This window comes from Cupressus sempervirens, chromosome 3, assembly GCF_028749045.1.
Source record: "Cupressus sempervirens isolate cs-2001-9-10 chromosome 3, ASM2874904v1, whole genome shotgun sequence".
Taxonomy (NCBI): Eukaryota; Viridiplantae; Streptophyta; class Pinopsida; order Cupressales; family Cupressaceae; genus Cupressus; species Cupressus sempervirens.
Genome location: NC_143120.1, coordinates 811,560,099 through 811,585,121, shown reverse-complemented (window position 1 = coordinate 811,585,121; position 25,023 = coordinate 811,560,099).

The window sequence follows — 25,023 nt, the reverse complement described above, 5'->3', positions numbered from 1 at the left end:
TCTAAACAAGAAGGTGAACCCCTACTAAGTGGAGAAAATTTTGAAAATTAGAGAATTGAACTTGCATTGGCCAAATGTGTGATAAATTATCATTCTCGTGAACAAATTATTGGAGATAGGAGTGCTAGAGTACATATAAGAAGTAAGTTAAGAGACAATACCTATTTAATTGTTGATTTTAATGAATAATAGTTAAGGCTTCATTGGAAAATGAAGATTAGGTAAATTCTATGAATGAGGAAATATACTAGACTCAGAACAATAATAGTTGGAAATTTGTATTATTGGTCTTTTGAAATGTCATGATTTCAAATTGCCCTGATGAGAATAGAATATGTCTAGGGGCAGCTACTTCCTATCTACAACATATCCTTTCAAATATTAGGCCAACTATAAGGCTAGACCCTTCTCCCACTTCAGGCTCTACAAAACCTAGGCAAGTGGACCTATTAGATTCTTCATATGGTACTAGTATTCAAAGCATAGATTGAATCTAAACAAAGAAAATTAAAACCTTATATCTTCTGTATTTATGCAAAGATCATAGACATGAAATAGCTAATAACATGACCTAAGAAATTGATAAGCTAAGTGAGGGCATCCTTTCAACTCTTAAATGGAAAGGGAAATAGATGATTATAATTTTGATTTCAGAAAATCCCCAAATATGTAATAGTAAGAACAAGTTTATCTTGTAGTTGATTAGTGCCTTATCTATTGGTTAGTTCCACAAATTACACACACACACATCTATGATACCAGTGGCATATTCCATATATAAAGATATCAGATCTATCTTATCACTTTGTGAATTAGACATTGGTGTTCATAAAGACCTCTTTCTCATGACATATCCTTCTCAAATAACCAACAATTTTGTCAAATACATCAAGCATTTACTTGGCTCTTTGTTCCAAAAACAAAACATATTAGACATACAACCTTAAGGGGATGTAAAAGGGTCTAAGTTCTTTGTCCCTAAACCTCAAAACATTGTACACTACAGAGACAGGAGATGAGAATTAGAATGAAACTAAGAAGATTCTTACTCATTGTATTCATTTGTTTGAAACTATACATTCAGATACATGTAAACAACTCATAAAACCCCTAAATAGAGAAGAACTATCTATATTAGCTTAACTACAGTTGTTCATACAAAAGAGATATGTTGAATAATGGTATCATAGTCATGAAAAATATATCAAAAACTAGAACCTAGTCTCACAATACTGAGAAAACTCAAGATTGAAACCTTTACAATGGATGAGAAAGAGAGAGATATAGGAAAAGAATGAAATCCATGATCTGATCTAGAAGTGACATGTGTCCACTTGAATCTTCATTCCCTTCTATTGCAAAATGTCTTTCCTCATTCTACAACTGAAATATGATATGATTCTCATCATTATCTATAACAAACTTGGAAATATCTCTTCCTTAATGATGAAAACCCTTGTTTTCCTAGGATATCTGAAATACTAATAATACCTTCACCAAATGGACTTGGAGATGAAAAAATCCACCCCTAAATGCATTCACACTACCTTTGATGTTCATCTAGTTTACCATTTCATTAGAGATCAAATCTAAACTGCCTTAAGTGAACAAAACTGAAAAAATGGGTATTTGACACAAAACCTTGCATAACTTGAACTACTAGCTTCTTGTGCAAAAATAAATACCCAAAATGGAAAATTCTCTTTCTCCTAGTTTTGATGATATATAATAGTCATATATCCACTTATCAAAAATACCTAGAATATCATTTTGAAGTTTAGGTCCCTAGCATGGCTTTCTGGTCTACACTTTCTTTTTTCAATAATTTAAAAACTCTTAAAGTTTTAACTTTAGGATACAATCCTTTTGATGTTAGGGTTGTGCACTTGGCAAACAACATAGAGATCCTTTTCCACGTGGACAAGCCACTCATGCTTTGGCACCACCAAAGTTGATTCATAGTCACCTCATGTCATTTTCCACTCTTTTTTCTGGTGCTAAATATGTACTTACTTTCATTAATGACTTCTCTAGATGTACATGGATGTAATTTTTAAAGTACAAGTCTAATGTCTTCGATTGATTTTGAGTCTTTAAGACATTTGTTGAGGAGTAGTCTAGTCTTTCTATTCAGTGGATATGCACATATAATTGGGGGGAATATGTGAACCAAGCATTTAGGAATTTTTTCTCTGAACACGGTATTCTCCATCAGTTTTTAATACCCTACACCCCTCAGTAGAATGGTGTGGCCAAGAGAAAGAATAGAACCCTTCGGGAGATGGCTAATTGTATAATTTAGTCCAGGTCCATGGATTCATGGTTTTAGGCAGAGGCAGTCAATTGTGCCAACTATATTCAAAATCAGATGCCTCACAAGGAAGTTTGACATATGACTCCTAAGGAGGCTTGGTCTAATGTCAAGCATGATGTATCTTCATTCTGAGTTTTTGGTAGTGAAGCATGGGTGTTTATACCAGATGCTCAGAGGAGAGCCATGGAGCAAAAGAGTTGACACCTCATTTTTTTTGGCTACTGCAAGGATGTTGAGGCCTACAGGTTGTTTGATCTTGATTCCAACAAGGTCCTATTTTGACAGGATGTCCAGTTTGATGATTGCCTTCCTATAGTAGATAACCTACCTCCAGAGTCTACACTTACCACCACTCACTCATCCTTTCCAATCTCTTTTCTAGATGATGAGGATGAGGATCATGTTGATCCCCATTTACCTCTACCATAGGATCCTTTGCAGATGCTTAAATGGGCTCAAGCTATAGTTGAAATCAAGGAAAGCTTCCTACCACCTTTCTCAACAATAAACACATTTCTAACACAATCATGCACAACCCTGCAATCATACTACTAAGGTCTACCGAGTAATACATGACAACTATTCATATCTACGATATCACACAACACTTGATCCTTGTACTACTCAATCTGGAAATCAACAAGGCATTGCTCCCTCACTTCCAAAGCATGCTCACCTTGCAACCAACCAATCCTATAAGGATAAGGATGTATCACTCTCTCTCAAACCAAGTTTTTTAAACATCTCCTTAGCAACAAGGTTATCAGTACTACCACCATCCACAATCACTTTGCAAACTTTACCTGCTGGAGACACAACCCAAGCACAGAATGGACACAACAAGAAAGGGAAAATTTTATTTACTATGTAAAGATTCTATTACATGCAGTACAGAGAAAATGGACTTCAAAACATGCCCTATGGGCTTACAATAGTATGAATAAGGAGATAATTTCTTCTCTTAGTTCCTTTTCTCAAACTCCACTCTGAACTATCTTTTACAATGCCAGAAATGTCCTTAAATAGACCCCAAACGGTTGAAGATTAGGAATACATTCTAGAAAGTGCTAGTTGGTATCCACCAACCAAATAGAAGGCTCCAGAAGCTGCGTTAGAAGTCGGTGCAAAACTAGAAGAATCCAGAAATGGTAATTGAACTTTCAGGAGGCATAACTTTTGAACTGTAGCTCCAATTGACGAAACATTTACATTTTTGGAAAGCTCTCAAAGCGCTCTATAGCTCTATGGACCAGATTTTCTCATCCCCCATTTTTTGGCCCTGTACGAGGTCATTTAATGCCCTGAACTTGACTTTGAAGCACTCTTAGGAGGTCTCCAAAATTAAAAAAATTGCAATAACTTTCAAATCGTGGAGACTTTTGACCTGATTCTTTTTCTAGAATGCTCTAAATTACAATTACAATCATCGAACAAATTTACACCTTCTAGTTCACCAAAATGATGGCTCAATTACATACTCCTATTTTTTTGGCATTTACACGTATCCCAAGGTTCTCAAATACTCTAACCTAGAAAACTGATAGTGGAACTATGAGAGTTGGAACCTTTATTTCACCCAAATAGTAATCCAGAAATGAAAACACATGAAACAAAAACTAATTCTATGTACATGTTTTTGGGTGACATAGAATTGCCCTTATACCTCTAGATGCTCCTACATCAGACACCCAGGGTAGATTGAAAAGTGACCCTATCACTTTATGGATGGTAGAGGAAATCCCAAATGGGAAACCTCAGCTACTGATATCCAAGTTGAGTCCTTGATCGATCGGCCTTTCCACTTAACCAAATACTCTTCATACTGCCTATTTCTGGTACTCCTACCCACACAATGATCTAGAATGTCTTCTATCTCCTCCTTCTTAGAAGCAGGAACTGGACATGGCTCTAACATCAGTTCCTCATTTGCACCATCATCATGATACTTGGTTAAGTCTGCAATGTTGAAGATAGTGGAAATGTGAATTCCATCTGGTAACTCCACCTCATATGCATTCCCTGAGTCATGTTTCTTCAGAATTTTGCAGGGGCCAAATTTCTTCATCTTTAACTTGTTGTAAGTACCTACTGGAAATCTCTCCTTTCTTAGGTGTACCATGACTAGATCCCCTACTTGGAAATCCTTATGTCTTATCCTTTGATCAGCCCTAGATTTATACACTTGATTCATCTTGATAATGTGTGCCTGGACCTCCTCATATAGGCTCTTGATATGTTCAGCAAACTCTTTTGCTTCAGCACTTGTCCTCTCCCCTTGCTCCATCTTCCTCAATTCTTGTGCAGTCCTTGGGTTACTTCCATATACAATTTGGAATGGTGATCTACTAGTACTCCTATTTACAAAGTTATTGTAGAATCAAATCCCATCCCTTGGGCTTATCCCCAACTAAACATCTTAACAAATTTCCCAAACTTCTATTTACCACTTCTGTTTGACCATCAATCTGCAAGTAATGTGTGGAACTAAATTTCAAGTCTGTTCTCAACTTCTTCCATAATGTCCTCCAGAAATACCCCACAAATTTAGTATCTCTATCAGATACTATACTCCTTGGGAGACTATGTGGTCTCACTACCTCTCTACAAAACAAGTTTGCAATATGGAAAACATCATAAGTTTTGTGGCATGGAATGAAATGTGCCATTTTGGAGAACCTATCAGCCATCAAAAATACTAAGTCATTACCCCTTTGTGTCCTCGGCAATCCAAGAACAAAATCCATACTTATGTCCTCCTATGGCTTTGATGGAATAGGAAATGGCTGATATAGTCCAGTATTGTGACTAAATCCGTTGGCCACTTGACAAACTTGACAACTTTGTACAAAATTATTCACATCCTATGATATCTGAGGCCAAAAATAATGTTCTCTAAGAATGGCAATGGATTGTCTTGACTAAAATGTCTTGCCATCCCTCCACTGTGCTTCTCCTTAACCAGATTCTCCCTCATGGAACTCCTTGGAATGCATAATTGACTACCCTTGAACAACATACCATCTTGAATCAAATAGTCTAGCCACTTGTTTATGTCTACAACAATAGGCTCTTTACAAGATTTCCACGCTTCAAAAAAATTAGGATCCTCAGGGTACAGATTCTTGAGTTCATCAAATACAACTTCTTCAATCTACATTACTATAAGCAACAACTGCCTCTTGCTTAATGCATCTGCAACCCTATTAGATTTTCCACTTCTATGATTCAACACAAATATATAGCTCTCCAAGAACTCTACCCACTTAATATGCCTCTAGTTCAATATACCTTGGCTATTTAGGTACTGTAATGCCTAGTGATCAGTATATAAAATAAATTCCTTTGGCAATAAATAATGTCTCCATTTCTTTAAGGTCTGAACTATTGCATAGAATTCTTGATCATAAACAAAATAATTCTTCTTTGCATCATTCAATTTTCACTAAAATATGCAATAGGCTTACCTTCTTGGCTCAATACAGCTCCAATAGCACTGCCACTAGCATCACAATCCACCTGGAACACCTTTCTAAAATTTTGAAGTTCCAACACAGGTTGTTCTGTCACCTTCTTCTTTAGCATTTCAAAACTTCTCATAGCAGCTATAGTGCATTTGAACTCTTTTCTATCCCCTCTTATTGTGTCAGTTAGGGGTGTACATATGCCACTAAAATTCTTAATGAACTTTCTATAAAAACTAACCAGACCATGAAATGGTCTTACATCAGTAGCAGATCTTGGAGTAGGCTATTCCAAGATGGTTTTTACCTTCTCTGGATCCATTTTAAGACCTTTAGGTGATATAACAAACCCCAAGTAGACTAACTCCCTTTTTGCAAAGATACACTTCTTCAGATTAATTAATAGTTTCTCTTCCCTTAACCTTTCAAAGACACTACAAATATAAAATAAATGTTCTTCCAAAGTCTTGCTGAAAATTAAAATATCATCCAAACAGACAATAAATTTTTTTCCAAAAACTTCTTAAGTACCTCATTCATAAGCCGCATGAAGGTGCTTGGGGCATTCGTCAATCCAAAGAGCATGAGTAACCACTCATAAAGAGCCTTCTTGGTCTTGAAGGAAATTTTCCACTCATCTCCTTCTTGTATCTGTATCTGGTGATAGCCACTTTTGAGATCTATCTTTGTGAAGTACTGTGCTCCACTCAAACAATCCATAAGATCATCCATTCTTGGCAAAGGAAATCAATACTTGATGGTTATCCTATTTATAGCTTGAGAGTCTGTACACATTCTCCACTCTCCAACCTTCTTTGGTGCCAGTACTGTAGGTACTGCACATGGACTCGGGCTCTCCTGAATCAAACCCTTCCTCAATAGCTCCTGAACTTGTCTGTTTAGCTCCTCAATTTTGGTAGGAGTCATCTTGTGAGCAGCCTTGTTAGGCAAACTAGCTCCTGGGATTAAATCTATCTGATGACTAATTTGCCTTACTGGTGGCAATCCTTCTAGAAAATTATCAGAGATGATATCTCCAAACTCACCTAGTAAATCTAAAACTTCGAGTGGTATTTCACTACTACCTTCTTTATCTTTCCTAGGAATCAAAGCATAGCACATATGTTGATGTTTCATGCCATCTAAAAACTTCCTTCCATCAACAAGAAAAATCCAAACACTGCTACATACCTTTTCGCCTTCCCTTTTCATGGGCTTTAGTTTGTGGCTAACTCCATCCTTTATTAGAGAGTATGTGTTTGCATGACAATCATGTACTGCATGCCTATAAAACTGCCATGGTCTACCCAACAATAGATGGCAAATATCCATTGGAATAACATCACAGACAACTTCATCATGGTAACTCCCAATTTTGAACTTCACTAAACATTGTTCACTTACTAGGACCTTATGATCATCCTTCACCCAAGCGATCGGATAGGGCTGGGGGTGTTCCTCCCTCTTGAGCTTTAGCTTAGAGACCATCTCCTTTGATACCAAGTTATTAGTGCTACCACCATCAATGATCACATCACAATATTTATCCTCACACTTGCACCTGGTACGGAATAAACTCCTCCTTTGTCCTAGTTCAATCTCACCATTTAGTAGGACCCTTTCATTTACTAAAGTCTCTCCTCTTTCTACATCCTCTGAATGTGATGACTGTGCATCCTCATCCACATGAGCAACCCTAACGTAGCCTTCAGTTCTCCTATCTATCCTTCCTTGACATTGAGGGCATTCAAAGGCATGATGACCTTCTTCATTGCAATGGAAATAGGTACCATAGAAGCCTCCTCTTCCTTGTCCACATCCTCTACCTCTTTCTCTCTTATTTCCAAAGTCTTGATCATGGGAGTGGTTAAAACCCTTGTTCCTCTGGTTCCTCCTAGTACCGAAATCTTCATTTTTCTTTTGGGTCTTATTTCAACCTCCAAATGACCTACCACTACCCCTTCCTCCTTGACTGCACCCTCTTTGTCTCCCTTCAAACCTTTTATTTAGCTTTTCTTCAACTCATAGTGTAAACTGGTATGCTTCTTCAACACTGGTCATTCTTACTAGACTTAATTCCTCCTAGATGCTAGGTCACAACCCACTGATATAAAAAGAAACCTTCTCTTTATTTGCTTTTGCATGCCCTACTCTAATCAAAAGTCGGTAAAACTCCTCTGTATATTCCTGGACCAATTTTCCTACTTGGCTTAACCCATGCATCTTCTTAAACAAATCAAGCTCATAGTCAATAGGAATGAACTATTTCTTCAATTTGTCCACCATATGATCCCACCTTGTGATCTTATCCTTTCCTCTTCTATTTCTTTCCAATTGAACTTGTTGCCACCAAATTTTGGCATGGCCTTTTAGTTTGGTCTTTGCAAACTTAACCCTATCTGGATCCCTGATCTTCTCATATTCAAAGTACTCTTCTAGTTCATTGATCCAGTCGATCAACTCATTTCGTTTCAAATTTATTGAAAATAAACCCACATTATTTGTAGGCCTTTTCCCAATCTTAGTAATGGCCCTAAAAATCCTTTCCTCTTCTTGATTTAGAACTTCCTTGTCAAATTCCACTTCTGGTCCAATTTCTTCTTCATTGTCATCCTCACTTTCGTCACTTGCAGCAATATTTTATCCCCTACAGAGCTCCTCCTACAATGCTTGGACTTGCCTTTGGAGGGCTCTAACCTCATCAGGATTAATAGCTCTGGCCCTTCCACCATGCTCTCTTCATGGAGGCATCTTCTTAATTCAAACCCAAAATGACACAGTTCTAGTTCAAACTACCTCACAGTCAGTGCTCTGTCTACACACTCAGGAAAACCCGCTCTGATACCACTTGATGGAAACACAACCCAAGCACATAATGGACACAAAAAGAAAGGAAAATTTTTATTTACTATGTAAATCTGCTATTACATGTAGTACAGAGAAAATGGACTTCAAAACATGCCCTATGAGCTTACAATAGTATGAATTAGGAGATAATTTCTTCTCCTAGTTCCTTCTCTCAAACTCCACTCCGAACTATCTTTTACAATGCCAGAAATGTCCTTAAATATACCCCAAAGGGTTAAGGATTAGGAATACATTCTTGAAAGTGCTATTTGACATCCACTAACCAAATAGAAGGCTCCAGAAGCCACCTTAGAAGTCGGCACAAAACTAGAAGAATCCAGAACTGGTAATCGAACTTTTGGGAGGCATAACTTTTGAATCGTAGCTCTGATTGACAAACCGTTTACATTTTTAGAAAGTTCTTGAAGTGATCTATAGCCCTATGGACCAAATTTTCTTGTCCCCCATTTTTTTTTCCTTGTATGAGGTCATTTAATGCCCTAAACCTGACTTTGAAGCACTATTAGGAGGTCTCCAGAAACTGAAAAACTGCAATAACTTTCAAACTGTGGAGACTTTTGACCTGATTCTTTTTTTGGAATGCTCTAAATTATAATTACAAGAATTTGAACCAATTTAAAACTTCTAGTTCACTAAAATGATGGCTCAATTACATACTCCTATTTTTTTTTTACATTTACACATATCCCAAGGTGCTCAAATACTCTAACCTAGAACACTGATAGTGGAACTGTGAGAGTTGGAACCTTTATTTGACCCAAATGGGTATCCAGAAATGAAAACACATGAAATAGAAACTAAGTCTAAGTACATTTTTTTTGGTGACACAAGATTTCCCTTATACCTTTGGATGCTCCTGCATCATTACCACTAGACTTAAATGAGTTTTGAACAAACTAGTCTTCTGACAAGAATCTAATGTCCTCTCACTAATCAATACTCATCGAGCTAGCAAGCTCTCTCCTTTCTCAGGCTAACTATTTGGGACTACATCCTCATTCACAATAGTAGTTGTCCTTGCAACTGGACACTCAAAATATCTATGCCCTTCTTGGCCACACTTGAAACAATTACCTCGAAACCAACCTCCACCTATCCTTCTTTTATGTTCACCTTCTATATTTGGTTTAACTTGTGTTGAGCTATCTTGCTTCTCCTTCCCTCGGGAACTACCTTGATTCTTATTCTTTAGCTTCTCCTTTTCTCTCAAAGCATATAGATAAGCATCCTCAATTGAAGAAATATTTAGCACACCAACCTCATCTTGAATATTGAATCTAAAACTATTAATATACCATGCTATCTTTTCCTTTGACAATTCTTTATGCCCATACCAAATAGTCAACTTGTAGAACTCGGTATAATCCTTCATAGTCATATCCTTTTGGTTCACATTTTGTAACCTCTTAAACAACTCAAGTTCATAATCAGCAGGAATGAACTTACCCTTCAACATAGCCACCATCAATTTCCATCTAGTGATCTTCATTTCACCTTCCTCTTCTCTATCCCTTTGCAGTTCCTTCCACCAAAGAGCAGCTCATGTCCCTTCAGCTTAGTTTTTTCCAACCTTACTCTGAGTGGATCCTCTACATCCTCAAGCTCAAAGTAGTCTTCCAATTCTCTAGTTCAATCAATCAAGTCTTTAGGATTCAATGTACCTAAAAACTTAGAAACCTCCATCTTATGCTTTAGCTTCAACTAAGATCCAGGTCGAGCAAACTGACCAGCCCTAATTCTAATAGGTCTCTCCACATGATTAGTTTTGTCCTCACTACTCAATCTAGAAACTTCAAAGTCGTTGACAACCTCCTCATAACTACCTTCAGTACTCACATGCCTAGGTAGACCACCTAAAGCAGTTACAATTTCAGTAATCATGTCACTCTTCATCAATGCAATCTCAGATATGAACTTTGCTCTTATCTTCTCTAAGATCCTCTGCTCCATAACATCACTAAGATCCTCAATTGCCCTAGGGTCCAATCTTCTTGGAGGAATCTTCCAAAATTTTAGCAAACCCTAAACAACAAATCAACAAATCCAGAAGATCAATCAGCCACAATATCAACCTTCTTTGCAAATCCTTTTATAAACTGCCTTAGCTTCAGTGATTTGTGAACACATTTAGGAACAAACCTTTGCTCCGATACCATCTAATGTAGTTTAAGGTAGGATAATCCCCAAAGGAGATTTCCTAGCCCCCAAAAATAAACCACATGGTAGAAACACAAACAAAAATGAAAGATTTGAAGACAATTCACAATAGTTTATTCATAGATATGATCCATTGCATGCAATGTGTCAGGTTGTAATGCCTTCCTAGTTATGGCCAAATACAAAGCAAGTAATATTTTTTCAAGATCCCTCAAGATCCAAATCAAAACCTAGCTTGTCCAGATCCACACTCTGGAAGAAACCCCCAAGGAAGATCTCAACTTGTGCTCACAAGCCCACCAAGCAATCTCCTTGTTTTCCAAGCTGTAGCTACTAGCTCTTCTCCAAATTTTCTCCTCTACCACCTACTTCTCCACAATGGATGAATAATTATGAATAAGTTCCCCACAACCCCTACTTATACCAATCTAACCCACAAGTTTGCCTAGAACACAACTTAACTACAAATAAATAAATTAAATGCCACAAGTCAACCTGCAATAGCAATTAAATGCACAAAATTTATGTCTAAGTAAAATTGTGATATCTCCTAGCTCTAATTGAATTTGAACTTGTGCTTCAACCTATAGTTAGTACTCTAGACATCTTTAGTCCTTGAAATTTGCATCCTCTAACTCATTCTAAAAAATTAGTTAAATGGCCTGCAATAGGCACCAAATTCCTAAGCAAGGTCAAGCTCCATAGACCATGACGAGCAAGGAAAGACCATGCTGAGCTCCCCAGACCATGTCAAGCAACCAAAGACCATGCTAAGGTCCCAAACCATGCCAAGAAACCAAAGTCCATGTCGAGTCCCCTAACCATACCAAGCAACCAAAGACCATGTCGAGTTTCCAGACCATGCCAAGCTCCCAGTGTATGTCGAACACTAATATCTGCCAAGCTCTACAACACTTAACCAAAATCCCTCCAAACATGTAGGATTGCAAGAAAACCCAAGATGTTCCTACATCAAATGGAAAATGATTATTGGGTGAGTATCATTTTTTTATATGGTATTTTCTTTTTACATGTATTAGCTCTCAAAAAGTTAATTCACTAGTACATTAGAAGTCAAATTTTGACCTAAATTTTTGACCAACTCCTCAAGAGAGTTGTTCAATACTTCTTTTTTGGTTTTTATGCCCAAATTGGTTGAAATTTTGACCAAATTAGGGGTTCCCAAGTTCGTCAAAATTTTGACCAGCTCAAGTTAATAATATCAAAAAATGGAAATCATGATATTCATTATTATGAACATGTTGTCTTGGCTTCTACAAACCCATGCTCTTGAACCTTAGATCTAGCTCTTAATATGGCTTCTTATTAGCGAGTGTATTGCATACTCTAGACATTTTCAGAAGTGTTTGATATTCTATGTCTTAGATTTGTAAGATAGGGTTTAAAGTCTAAATTTGCATTTCCTTTCCTATTTGCATCTTGTGCCTAACACATTGGATTCCAAATGTCTGAGCCCCACTCAATGGAAAATATATTAGATTTGGAAGGCTACACATGGGTCTTTAATAGGTATAACATTCCATTATCCCTAAGATCTAGCTCTTGAAAGAGCTTCTTATTATGACTATCAACATTACCATTGTAGTAAAATTCATGCAGAAGAAAAATGAATAGTGGAGATCGGGCGATTCAGGACTATAGTTGGGAATTTGAATTGCCACATGTGGAGGTTAGTTTTTTGTTTCTATATCCATTTTAACTTTTTTTTATGTTTTCATCAAATAGTCAAGATATGGTGCATATAGAGTACGTATTTGGTGCTAAAAACTGTGATCACATTCTTAAAATTATTAACAATATTCTAAGCCTTGGCCATTTTATTTTATTTTTTATCATAACCTTTTCAAGTGGTAGGGAGCCTTAATCTTCCATCTTTGTGGGAAATAGTCCACCATTTAAAAGGCATTGAATGCTTCAATTTTCTAAGGCAGTAAGATTTGTCAATAAAATGGTAGATTTGAGGTATTTCAGTTTGAATATGCCACTATGAAATTTTAAACTACCCAAAAGACATGTTATGTGAGATATGTTTGATTCTATTTTCATAGGATCACAGTGGAGATCTTCAAATGTCAAATCTAGTAAGTTTGGATTCGTTCTTATTTTGTAAAAATGGTAAACCTTTAACCCAATTGAAATGTATGCAACTTTAGACTCTCTTTTTCCTTTCTTTTTTTCTCTACTAAGACCAACAAACTTATAGCCTTCCCTCAATTTTTCGTACAAAAGATATTTCTGGCGAAAGCTTGGAAAATTCCTCTAAGACTTGGATGGCTAGATGCATCAATGAAGGGAAAATGCCTGACTTTGCAGATGATCCATAAGAAGATTTGTCTTTTGTGCAATACTTAGGAAAGAATTCCTATAAATGTTGTCAATGCTAATAACTAGTTTATCTAATAGTAATGCTTCAAGACGATTTGATGGCTAGGCCAATTTATCAAGTAATATTCACATAATTTCTTCTTAGTGTGTATCAAACCTCTATTTTAAATTTTGACTTATTTTTAAAGTAGGTTTCTCTAAATTTTTGATGAGTAGAAACTCTATTTTTCCCACATTTTCTTAGCACATTTCTTCAAAAACTTCAGCTCTACTACAATCAGTTACAAAAGAAATTGGATTTCAATCTAATGCACAAAAAAAATCTAACTAATTTTCTCTAGTTCTGCATAATTTTTAAGGTTTATGTAGTAAGATGAAATCTTATTCGGGCTTCAAACTATACGTAAAAAAAATTTAAAAATATTTTAGTGCAATTTTCTATTGCAAGATTTATGTTGCAATTTTTTGTTACCATGATACCCTTTTGGATACCACATCCAATACATACACCATGCATTCAATGCATACCTTGAGAAATGAATTAATTAGAATGTTTTGATATGTATTTATTTTACCATAATGTTTCACCTCAAAATATAGGACTCCTTTGTAGTTTCATACCCACTGAAAAATCATAACCATAATGGCTATTGAGAAATTGCAAGTAAGCTGTGCCTCATTGAATTTTTTTATATATGTGCTAGTTAGAGTATTTATTCCATGATTTGGTCATGGATTTTTCCTCTTAGTTTTTTCTATGTATGAGGACTTTTAGAATTGGTATTGTAAATTTTGTATAATAGGCATATGTGAACTAGATTTGTATTGAAGAATTTGAAACCAAGTTGATTTAATAAATTTACAATTGCTTCAAATATTGGGAGTGCAGAATGAGCTTCTTATATGTTTAAAGAATCAGATTGGATTTATAACATGGTTTTCCTATTGACAGGGCACAACAAATAGGGGCAAGGTAGAAGAAAGAAAGTAGCTAACAAAGCCTATGTTGGGCTTTTCCAGGTCACAAGGAGTGTCATTGAAGAGAGAGTTGAAGGAGTTTTGTGTAATAGAGGATGCCCTTCTTCGTATTGGTACTCCCATTACTGCTCACCATTTTTTTTTTGGCCAACATGTTGATGTGACTAGTGTTGGGACAAAAAATTGAATGCTTCATTTTTAGTCCCATTTCAAAATTTTGAGAAAATCAGGCCTATAAATGCTTTGTGAAGCCTATGTACCTAACTGTACCTGTGAGGCCCCTAAGGTATTTAATGTTCCTACCACCCTCCATTCAGTGCATCTACCCATTCCATGAAGTTAAATCATCATTTCGAGTCATTTGCTGAAGTATTGTTTTGAGAAATTATCAAATCTGCATTATCACGTAAGTCTCAAACAACGACAGGAGGCTGTGTTTGCATCTGAATATCTTGCACCCAGAACTGTTTCAAGACTTACCACTTTGGGAGTATCTAATATCTATACTTGAGAACCTATGTTTCATATTTTGAGTTGTTTCTAGTCCGTTTGAATAGGTTTTGAATCCCTCAAAGTTGGTCAGTTACTGTTTTCATGCTTTTGCACTTTGCACACATTTTTGAGAAGCCCTGTTTAACGTGCTATAACTTTGACCCAGTTGACTAAAATGCTAAATTTACTTTTGAGTTGCATGGTTGACATCAGAGACTCCTTATGTTTAAATTTTTAAGTCTTGACGAATCCGTTTGATCAGTTTTCAAATGCGATTCCAAACATAATTTATGAGTTTTTATTGGTGTTAGCACTTGCAGATTTATCAGTACCCCTGTTCATGGCATTATAACTTGAAATCCGTGATTGTCAAGATCAAATGGTTTGTTCCCCTGTATTGACCATTGAAAATATTACAAGTGTGCCAGTTTTTAGAACATGACGAATCTGTTTGCACATTTTTTCAGGTCAATTCCATTCGCAAAAAATGTTTTCCGTCAGCATGTCCAGTCAGTAAAATTTTGAGTAGCCTACTTTGACTGATTTCCATTTGCACCCTGTGATTTTTTGTGAGCCCAAATTGCATATTTATACTCACCTCGTGATAGAGAATCAATACCCCAATTTTTGTCCTCCCAAGTATCTGTTTGCCCAGTTTTCTGAGCCAAATCCGAACCCAGTCTATTGTTTTCTGACATGTTTCTTGTAGATAATTCTAAGAAGGCAACTTCAACATTGAATATTTTTTGATTCTGAATTCGTCATGAGATGAGATCTAACATGATGAAAGTTTGCAGGACAGAGAATCAATGGTCTAGTTTTTAGAGCTTGGTCAGAGGTTTGGGTCAGTTTTCAAGGCCAGTCAAAGAGCCTCCTGACACAATTTTCACATTGGTATAGAGGTGATTCAAAATGAGTTTTAATGTTGATTTTGTGATCGAATCAGTTTCCAGTCAGCTCAAAAGGGTTGATGGATCAGTTTGTGAGTTAGTTGTTTGGAAACAAATTTTTTTTAGTCAGACCCACTTTGGGGCCCGACTGATTCCATCAGTTTCTCAGAGTCTTGATAGTAATGGATTTTCCAATGTTTTTTGTGAAAGTGGTTGAAACAATCTTCAACTATCTTGTTTTAAAGGGATTGTTCTCCTTGAGTTTTGGAAGAAAAGCTTTTGTTGCCAAAGTTGAAGTAATAGAGGAGATACAAAACAGACATACTTCAAGGATTAGATGCATAATCAGGCTGTGCATAAAAAATATTTAGTGATTTGTATTGTCATTGTTTCTACTTCGAAGAGAAGAAATACAAGGGGAGTTTGGATTATCACCATTGAAAATGAATTAAAAAGAGTTTATTGACTTGGAGCATTGTTACGACCATTTCATAGTGAAGGAAAATAATGGATGGAGCTCAGTTTTTCAGCATGAGAGGTTGTATCATGTGGGACATTAAAGTTAAATTTTAATGTAAAATAGTAGTGACAACTAAAAAAAAATACATCCAAGTCTAAATAAACAATATGTTCTTAGAATTTTAGCACATCGTAAAGTCCTCCTGTTACTTTAGATCTTTGACATCAAATGGGAGCTAAAACTGATTGTATTTGCAAGAATGGTGAAAGGAATAGGGGATGACTCTTTTACTCCATCATTGGAGGCAATGGCTTATGTCAAGTCTACTGATGGTGATGGGCTTAGCGAGCCATCTTTGGAGGTATGAGCAACCAGCTGGAAGCCATCAAGAACTAAGGAATAGCCCACGACACTCAACAAAGAAAGTGTCCACAACATTAAAAAGACTGAACACATAGCCAACCCTGCAATTAATGCCAGATCAACAACTAAGATGCCATACTAGGAACAAAACAATCCATGCCATAAGAGGATCATGCCCATTTCAAATAGGGAGAACACATGTGGATGAAAAAGGCAGGCAACATTAAGAAACAATTAAACCAGCAAACCACGCATAAAAGAAGAACCCCGCAGTCAATGCCAAGTGAAGCCGCCCAAGCTGGAGAAGATCTAAGTGTCCAAAGAACATCTTGTGCAATATATAGGGGAGCATTCACACCAAGTGAAATTCAAAACTGCTGTTTAAAGGCAGAACATGCATCAAAATTTGAAACAAAACCCATGTCTTGAAGGCTAAGGCAAGCTTGCAATGCATAAAGCAGTGACAGATCTTAAAGTAGTTCTACATAGTTGAAAGGAGCAATCTAGAGAGTTTAGTAGGAGAAGCCCACATTTGGAGTCAGTCAGTGAAGCTCCCACACTTGAAGTGGAGATTCTGAAGTAGTGGAAAACTTAGAAGGAATAGAGCATGGGCGAGATAGGAATGAAAGAACCTATGCCTTTAAAATTGAGTCATCTCTTAAAAAGATTGAATAGAGAATGTTGTCCTCTAACAAAGAGTTCCATGCAGTTGAGAAGAAGCTCACGCACTTTTTTAAACAATGAGAAAACTGCCAGTCCAAAGAAGAGTTGTGGTAGCAAATAAGAAGCCACCATTAAGAGTCAAAGACCCACGTCCAAGCAAATAGCCACACAAATTTAGAAGAAAACTGCCAAGACAGAGGGAATCAACAGCAATGAAAAAGAAGACATGCCTGTGCAAGGAGCCAACACTATAGCAAAGGCAAAGGAATGCACATAAAAAGGTGAAGAACACGTAGCTCCAATAAATCAAGAACACTCATGCAAGAAAGATCCACATTGTGTGAATGAGGTCCAAGTCGCAGCTTGGAGGGACGAGATCGCAGTCAAAGAAAGAGTCATCACGTTAGAGGAAAAAGATGCCTCCAATCAAATAGTTAATCCCACATTTATAGTAGGGATGGAGTCTTTTGTTTTTAAATAGTAAAGCATGCTTCAAGTAGCATCAATTGAAAGAAGGGCCTTTTGAAAGGCAAGGACGCTGAACTTCTATGGGGGCCCGTGATAGATTTGATAGCTGGATCCGACCAATACATAATTTTAAATGAACCAATGTGTGCACTGATGTGGTGCCCAAAATGGAGATTCATCCAAATGCCAACATGTGGCTCAGATCGACGAATGGCGCATCCCCGCAAAAAAAAGTTGCAAAGTCGATAAGTAATGCAGGGAAGCTCATTTATGACAAGTGGCAGGAGGGCTCGTTCAACAATAATGAGGCAGGTGATGTGGTTGAGGTAAGTAGATGATGAAGCAATCAGCTGGCCAATCAGAGGTTGCCACGTGGCAGCCCCGGTGGCACCCAGTGGGCCCAGAAAAGCATAGGGAAAAATTGAAATGCAAAAAATAATAATTTTAAATTATTATTTCCAAAAAATGGATGCACATCAGATTTTTTGAAAATCAAATGGGTTTTATTCTAAAGTTTGACTTTAGACTATTAAAAATTTTTCAAAAATTAAAATTTTAAAGATGTGCAAGCCTAAACTTTCCACCAGAGAGGAATTTTTCAAATGAAGATTTAGTGGGTTTCCAATAAGCTAAACATGGACTCCAATATACTATCAAAATCGAGAAAAGATGAACTATTTGATTTCGGAGTCAGTTTTTGCACAGGTAGTAGCTGGCTCAAGCTACAAGAGGTTTTCTTTCAGGTACTTGAATTGCAACCGTTTTCAGACCAAGAAGTTCAGTTGTGTTTTTTGGCAAGTTAATAGCTTGAATATGCATAAAAGATAAGGAGAATTCAGATGGGGGCATTTCTGAGTCAGTTAGATGAAGTTTTATCAGCATTTTGATGCAAATCAAATATTTAGCAAATCAAGGATTTCATCATTCAGCTGTGGATATTTTGCAAATCACTTACAAGGCAATGATGAAATCAAATCAGATCAAATGGTAGAGAGATGAAAGAGGTTTTTAGGTGCAAGATGGGATTCCAAATGGACACTTGTCATCTTTAGTTTCCATCCAAGAATTTTTTCTGTTCTATATTTTTTGTTCTTTTTATCATGGTGGGGGTTCCAGTCTTTGGAGAAAAACCAGTCAGTACTGAGATACCAGATTTTGGATCTAGTTTTGATATGTTCCCATACTATGATACCACATATTTCTTCAACAATTTCTCTCATGTGAACAGCAGTAGGAAGATAAATACAGATAGTTCAGATCTATTAGGTTGTTTCATGTCTTTCATTTCATGAATATGATTGTATATTTTCAAGGAAATAATGCAAAGAGCAGCAAATAATTAAGTTTTAGTTGAATCTTGTCTCCATTCTTATTGAATTTCAATGTTTCACGATCTCTAAACAAAGAGTTTAGGTCGTAGTTACAGTCCCCTAAGACTGTATGTTGTTTCATTGTTGCTGATAGTTCAAGGAATTGTGTAAATGCTTCATAGAAATCAATAGGATTGCAGATTTATTGAGGAGGATATCAGGTAAGAATGAGATTTTAAACTGAACATAGATGTCTATTTACAAGTTAAATAGATAGATCTATATCTGAAGATACACACATGTCTCAGATATTCATATGTATGTTTGTGATCCATGAATTTTCCCAATGGACTAGGCACTAATCAGCTACAGGGTCATTACTTTCTCACTGCTGCATATCTGAGGGTTGTTGAAATCAACATCAAAAATCAAACACTTTTCCCATTTCATGTTGAAGAGTTATCATAGAATTCCCTCACTCAGCTTATGAGATTCATAGATTTGCATCTAGCTATCGTAGGTTTGTGTTATTTCATGAGTTCTTAGGAGAAATAAGGGTTTTATCTGCTTTGAATAGATTCAATGTATGCTTTGACAACTAGTACCATATAAGGAATCTATAGTTTCACCCGCCTAGGTTTTGCAGAGCCTGAAGAAGAAGAAGGGTCATGCCTTATAGTTGGCCCTATGTCTGAAAATGATATGTTGATAATGGGAGTTAGCTGCCCTTAGATGTGTCATATTCTCATGGGGATAATTGGAAACGGGTAACGTTTTCAAACACCAACAAAATGGCGAATCTGCTAGGGAGTTGCATATAGAAAGAATAAAAATCTCTGCCATGAAATAGATTGGATATAGCAAATATATAGAAAGATATGTTCCCTTTTCCTTGCTGATGTTTGATGTTCCCCAATTAAGCTTTATTCATGATCAGCAATAGGTTGTAAAATTGGATGAAAATTGTGTTCTATGACTGTCATAGGTCTATCTTCAATCAGTCCAGTTTGCCAATACTGTTGAGAAAGTTTCAGAGTCAAGAATTCATTTATAAAGTGTAAATTCTTTTCAAGATGTCAGTGATCTACAAGTTTCTCCTACGTTGATTTAGTCTGGTTCAAATTTGTCAAGTGACAAATTATGTTTTATTTCTCACCAAGTGTGAGTGGCGACTCTCAAATCTCTGTACCAGTTTGTTCCTAGTTGATTTCATTGCAAAATTTTAAAGGACTTTCAGATGTATGGGAAAATCTAAAACTGTTGATAGATCTTGGAAAAGAAGTTTTAAATTCTTGATAAAGTGTTGTTTGAAATCTACTGTTATAAAGAAATTGAAATGTAAAAAATCAATCACAGCAATGGTTATTTTATTCCTCTTGCAAAGAGGTGGTGACTCTACAAAGTTTTGACCAGTGGTGTAAAGGATTTTCAGTCTTGCACCTATGCCTGATCAGTAGATTGAAGTTTTCCATCAGCACTTGAGGTATTTTGGTTTTCATGTTTTCTTTTCATGAAAGTCAAATGTTAGAATCAGTGCCTCTATTCAATGATTTTTAGCACTAGTAAGAAGAGGTAGAAATTTTGTTGTAAGATGGAGTCAGATCTTAGATCTGAGATTAGTTTACCAAATTCTAAGAGTTTAAAAATTGTGAGTAATAACATTGCTATGTTGAATAGATTGGTTTAGAAAAAGATTGTCAGTCTTATAAGAATTGAAGTAGGCAGTACTCAAGGTCTAAGTGTCAAAAAATGTTATTTAAGGCTTAAGTTACTAATCAGTAAGATGCCTTTTCATTGTAGACCTGAGGAATCTTCCCTGCCAAATATTTTCCTTGATGTTCTAGTACCCGATTTAGATGATTGGCCAGCATCTATAAGGTTAGAAATAATTTTGCAAACTAAAAAATTCATTGAAGAGATGGAAAGTGGTGATTATAGATTTCATGAAATATCTCTGAATGATAATGAATGTGCTAAAAGCCAAGATAGCAATGAATATAATGAATCCGTAGAGCAAGATAATCTATCTTCTGAGTGTGAAGAGGTGGAGTCAAATGTTAATGAATCAGGTAACAGAAATCAGCATGAAAAAAATGGATATAAAAGAGAAGATAAATTTCGTTACAGTACATATGAAGTTGAAGAAAGTTGTAACAACAGTAGATCTAGTGATTGCCATGATATGAAAGAATGTTGTAATAATTTTGATTTTCTATATTGTTACACTAATGATCTTCTTATTGTAAGTTCTTCATGTTGTCCAGATGACAATCACAGCCATGAGAAGATTTGTGAGGCAGTCTTCTTGAGTTCTGATGAAATCTCTATTTTGCTAGCTTGCGAGTTTGAAAAGCACGTAAGTATCTCTAAGGATCTTCATATGTTCTCTCATAATACTTTCTCATTAAGTCAAATCAATTCCCGAAAGTTTGATGTGGAAAAACAGGTAGAATCCAAAAAATCTTTGTTAGACTTTGGAGGTGTATATAAAAAAACCTCAAATGTTTTTGCACATGACAATTTGTTGGATGTAGAGAATGTTGATGAAGGGAAGTTTAATGTTGTTTTAGATTCTTTTCATGTTGATCTTGCTGAACATTGTTTTGATGTTTCATATGATGAAGTGGAAAATAGTGAGTGTTGTCCATCCAGTTATAGATTTTCTTCATGCACTGATAGGTCTTGTGAAGATAAGTTCAAGGTGTATTCTGCCTTTCAGTTTGATGAAGAAGATGATAGTGATCAACATAGTTTGCATCAATACTTTCAGAATGAGTTTTCAATTTTGGTGACTAATCAGTTGTTTGAATGTGAAGAGGTTTCAGCAAAGGATAAATCTAATTCAAAGAGTAACATGGTTGCAAGTAGGCAATGATCAGATTTCATGTACTCATCATTTATGGAAACACAAGGTGAGTTACAATCTACTCCATATAACTTGTTGAATGAAGTTGAATATGAGCACTTTGTGTTTCCAATTGGAAGAATCCATGATTTAGTCAGTAGTGACCAGTTTCAGTTTGATATCAAATTTCATGGTCATGCTGATCCATATTTTCATAGTGAGCAAGGTGTAGACAATATGTATGATTTTTATATGCACTATGAAGATGATGATAGTAGTTTTGTTTTGCCTATTGAGATGATTGCAAATGTTGATATGTTGGGTGAAACAAATGATAATGAGAATTTCAGCTTACCTTAGGAAGATGTAAATGAAAATAAGGTATATGACAGAGGTAAAAAGTTCTGAAACTTTTCAGTGGCCTAGGGCCATCTCTTGTACATTAGTTAGGAGTAGTTTTCCTGTTTTCAATAAAGTTTTTCAGGAAGTTTTTGCTGTCAAGTGTGTGGTCTGCTTCCTCCAGAGATCTGAAATCTTGCCATGCCCACAAGGGACATGCATCCCCAGACAGAGCCACTATTGGGACAAAAAATTGAATGCTTCATTTTTAGTCCCATTTCAAAAATTTGAGAAAATTAGGCCTATAGATGCTTTGTGAAGCCTATGTACCTGACTGTACCTGTGAGGCCCCTAAGGTATTTAATGTTCCTAACACCCTCCATTCAGTGTGTCTACCTGTTCCATGAAGTTAAATCATCATTTCGAGTCATTTGCTGAAGTATTGTTTTGAGAAATTATCAAATCTGCATTATCACGTAAGTGTCAAACAGTGACAGGAGGCTGTGTTTGCATCTGAATATCTTGCACCCAGAACTGTTTCAAGACTTACTACTTTGGGAGTATCTAATATCTATACTTGAGAACCTATGTTTCATATTTTGAATTGTTTTGAGTCCGTTTGAATAGGTTTTGAATCCCTCAAAGTTGGTCAGTTACTGTTTTCATGCTTTTGCACTTTGCACACATTTTTGAGAAGCCCTGTTTGACGTGCTATAACTTTCACCCAGTTGACTAAAATGCTAAATTTTCTTTTGCGTTGCATGGTTGACATCAGAGACTCCTTATGTTTAAATTTTTAGGTCTTGACGAATCCGTTTGATCAGTTTTCAAATGCGATTCCAAACACAATTTATGACTTTTTACTGGTGTCAACACTTCCAGATTTATCAGTACCCCTATTTGTGGCATTATAACTTGAAATCCGTGATTGTCAAGATCAAATGGTTTGTTCCCCTATATTGTCCACTGAAAATATTACAAGTGTGCCAGTTTTTAGAACATGACGAATCCGTTTGCACATTTTTAGGTCAATTCCATTCGCAAAAAATGTTTTCCGTCAGCATGTCCATTCTGTAAAATTCTGAGTAGCCTACTTTGACTATTACCATTTGCGCCCTATGATTTTTCGTGATCCTAAATTGCAGATTTATACTCACCTCGTGACAAAGAATCAATGCCCCAGTTTTCGTCCTCCCAAGTATTTGTTTGCCCAGTTTTCTGAGCCAAATCCGAACCTAGTCTATTGTTTTCTGACATGTTTCTTGTAGATGATTCTGAGAAGGCAACTTTGATATTGAATATTTTTTGATTCCGAATTCATCATGAGACGAGATCTGACAGGATGAAAGTTTGCAGGATAGAGAATCAGTGGTCTAGTTTTTAGAGCTTGGTCAGAGGTTTGGGTCAGTTTTCAAGGCCAGTCAAAGAGCCTCCTGACACAATTTTCACATTGGTACAGAGGTGATTCAAAATGAGTTTTAATGGTGATTTTGTGATCGAATCGATTTCCAGTCAGTTCAAAAGGGTTGATGGATCAGTTTGCAAGTTAGTTGTTTAGAAACAAAATTTCTTTAGTCGGACCCACTTTGGGGCCCGACTGATTCCATCAGTTGCTTAGAGTCTTGATAGTAATGGCTTTTCCAATGTTTTCTACGAAAGTGGTTGAAACAATATTCAACTATCTTATTTTAAAGGGATTGTTTTCCTTGAGTTTTGGAAGAAAAGCTTTTGTTGCACAAGTTGAAGTAATAAAGGAGATACAAAACAAACATAGTTCAAGGATTAGATACGTAGTCAGGTTGTGCATAAAAAATATTCAATAATTTGTATTGTCATTGTTTCTACTTCGTGTAGACACCTAAAAACCTTTAGAAAATAAAGTATTTTTATTTTCTGAAAAATTCCTAATGACATCATCATTTGTTAATTAATTAATTAATTTTTATGCCATTAAATCCCTTTATCTTAATTTAAAATATTTAATTAAGGAATCCCTCCCAAAAATGTTTAAGTCTTATTTAAACATTATTTCCTTATTTATTTATTATTTAATTAATAAATTGACCAAAAAACCCAAAATAAATTAAAAATTATTTTTTGCCCAAAACTTGGCCAATTTCCTTAAGACCACTAACCTCTTCCAAAATCTTCTAATCCTTCTTTAATTTTGATTAAAGGCTAATCCCATCATTTCCTACCCCTAATCCCAACTCAAAATATTTAATTAAGATTAAATATTAATCCTCATGTTTATTAAATTTTTTTTAATAAATATCTCCTCAACCCAAACCCTTAAAATAAATAAAACTTTATTTATTTCCTAAAAATCTAATTTATCCTCATCCTAAGAAGTTCTAGATTCTTCTAGAAAGTCTTCATCCTCATCCTAGGAAGTTCTAGACTATTCTAGAAAGTCGTTATCCTCATCCAAAGTCTAGAATCTTCTAGAAGATGTCTTTAAACCTAATCCTAATCCCCTCCTAACCTTGTCACATTCCCTAAACATGGATTAAAACTTACTAACCCAAGCCAAAGTTAACAAATATCTCCTCCTTCACCCACCCTCATTAAATGCCATCCACTTTCCTATCCCTAAGCTAATCCTAAACCATCCTAATCCATCCTATAATCATTTGCACAATCCTAAGCAAGCTTAAAACCCTCCTAATCAAGCCCAAGTCGAAATTTCTCTCATCTCCCTCAAAATATCTCAACCATAAAACTTAATGAAGCCCACTAGGCTATAAATGACTCTTCCAAGCCCTTTTATTGCTCTTACAAGCCATTATGAGGGTCTTTATGAAGATTTTATCCCTTGAGCCTCCTTTGTTGACTCATCCTTCCCCTTTCCTCCATCCTCTCACCCTATGACATGTGTAACTCCCTGATTGGCTGTAAGGAAGCACAATCCATGTGCTCTCTTCTCATGCAATCTGAGCCCTCCATGAGCTCTTTCCCATCTTTGCATCTTAGACCTCAATCCCTCAAGCCTCTTTCCTATAAATTAGATCCTTCCCCCTTTGCAAAATAACACAATCCATGAAGTAAAGTCATAATGCCATTTTAAGA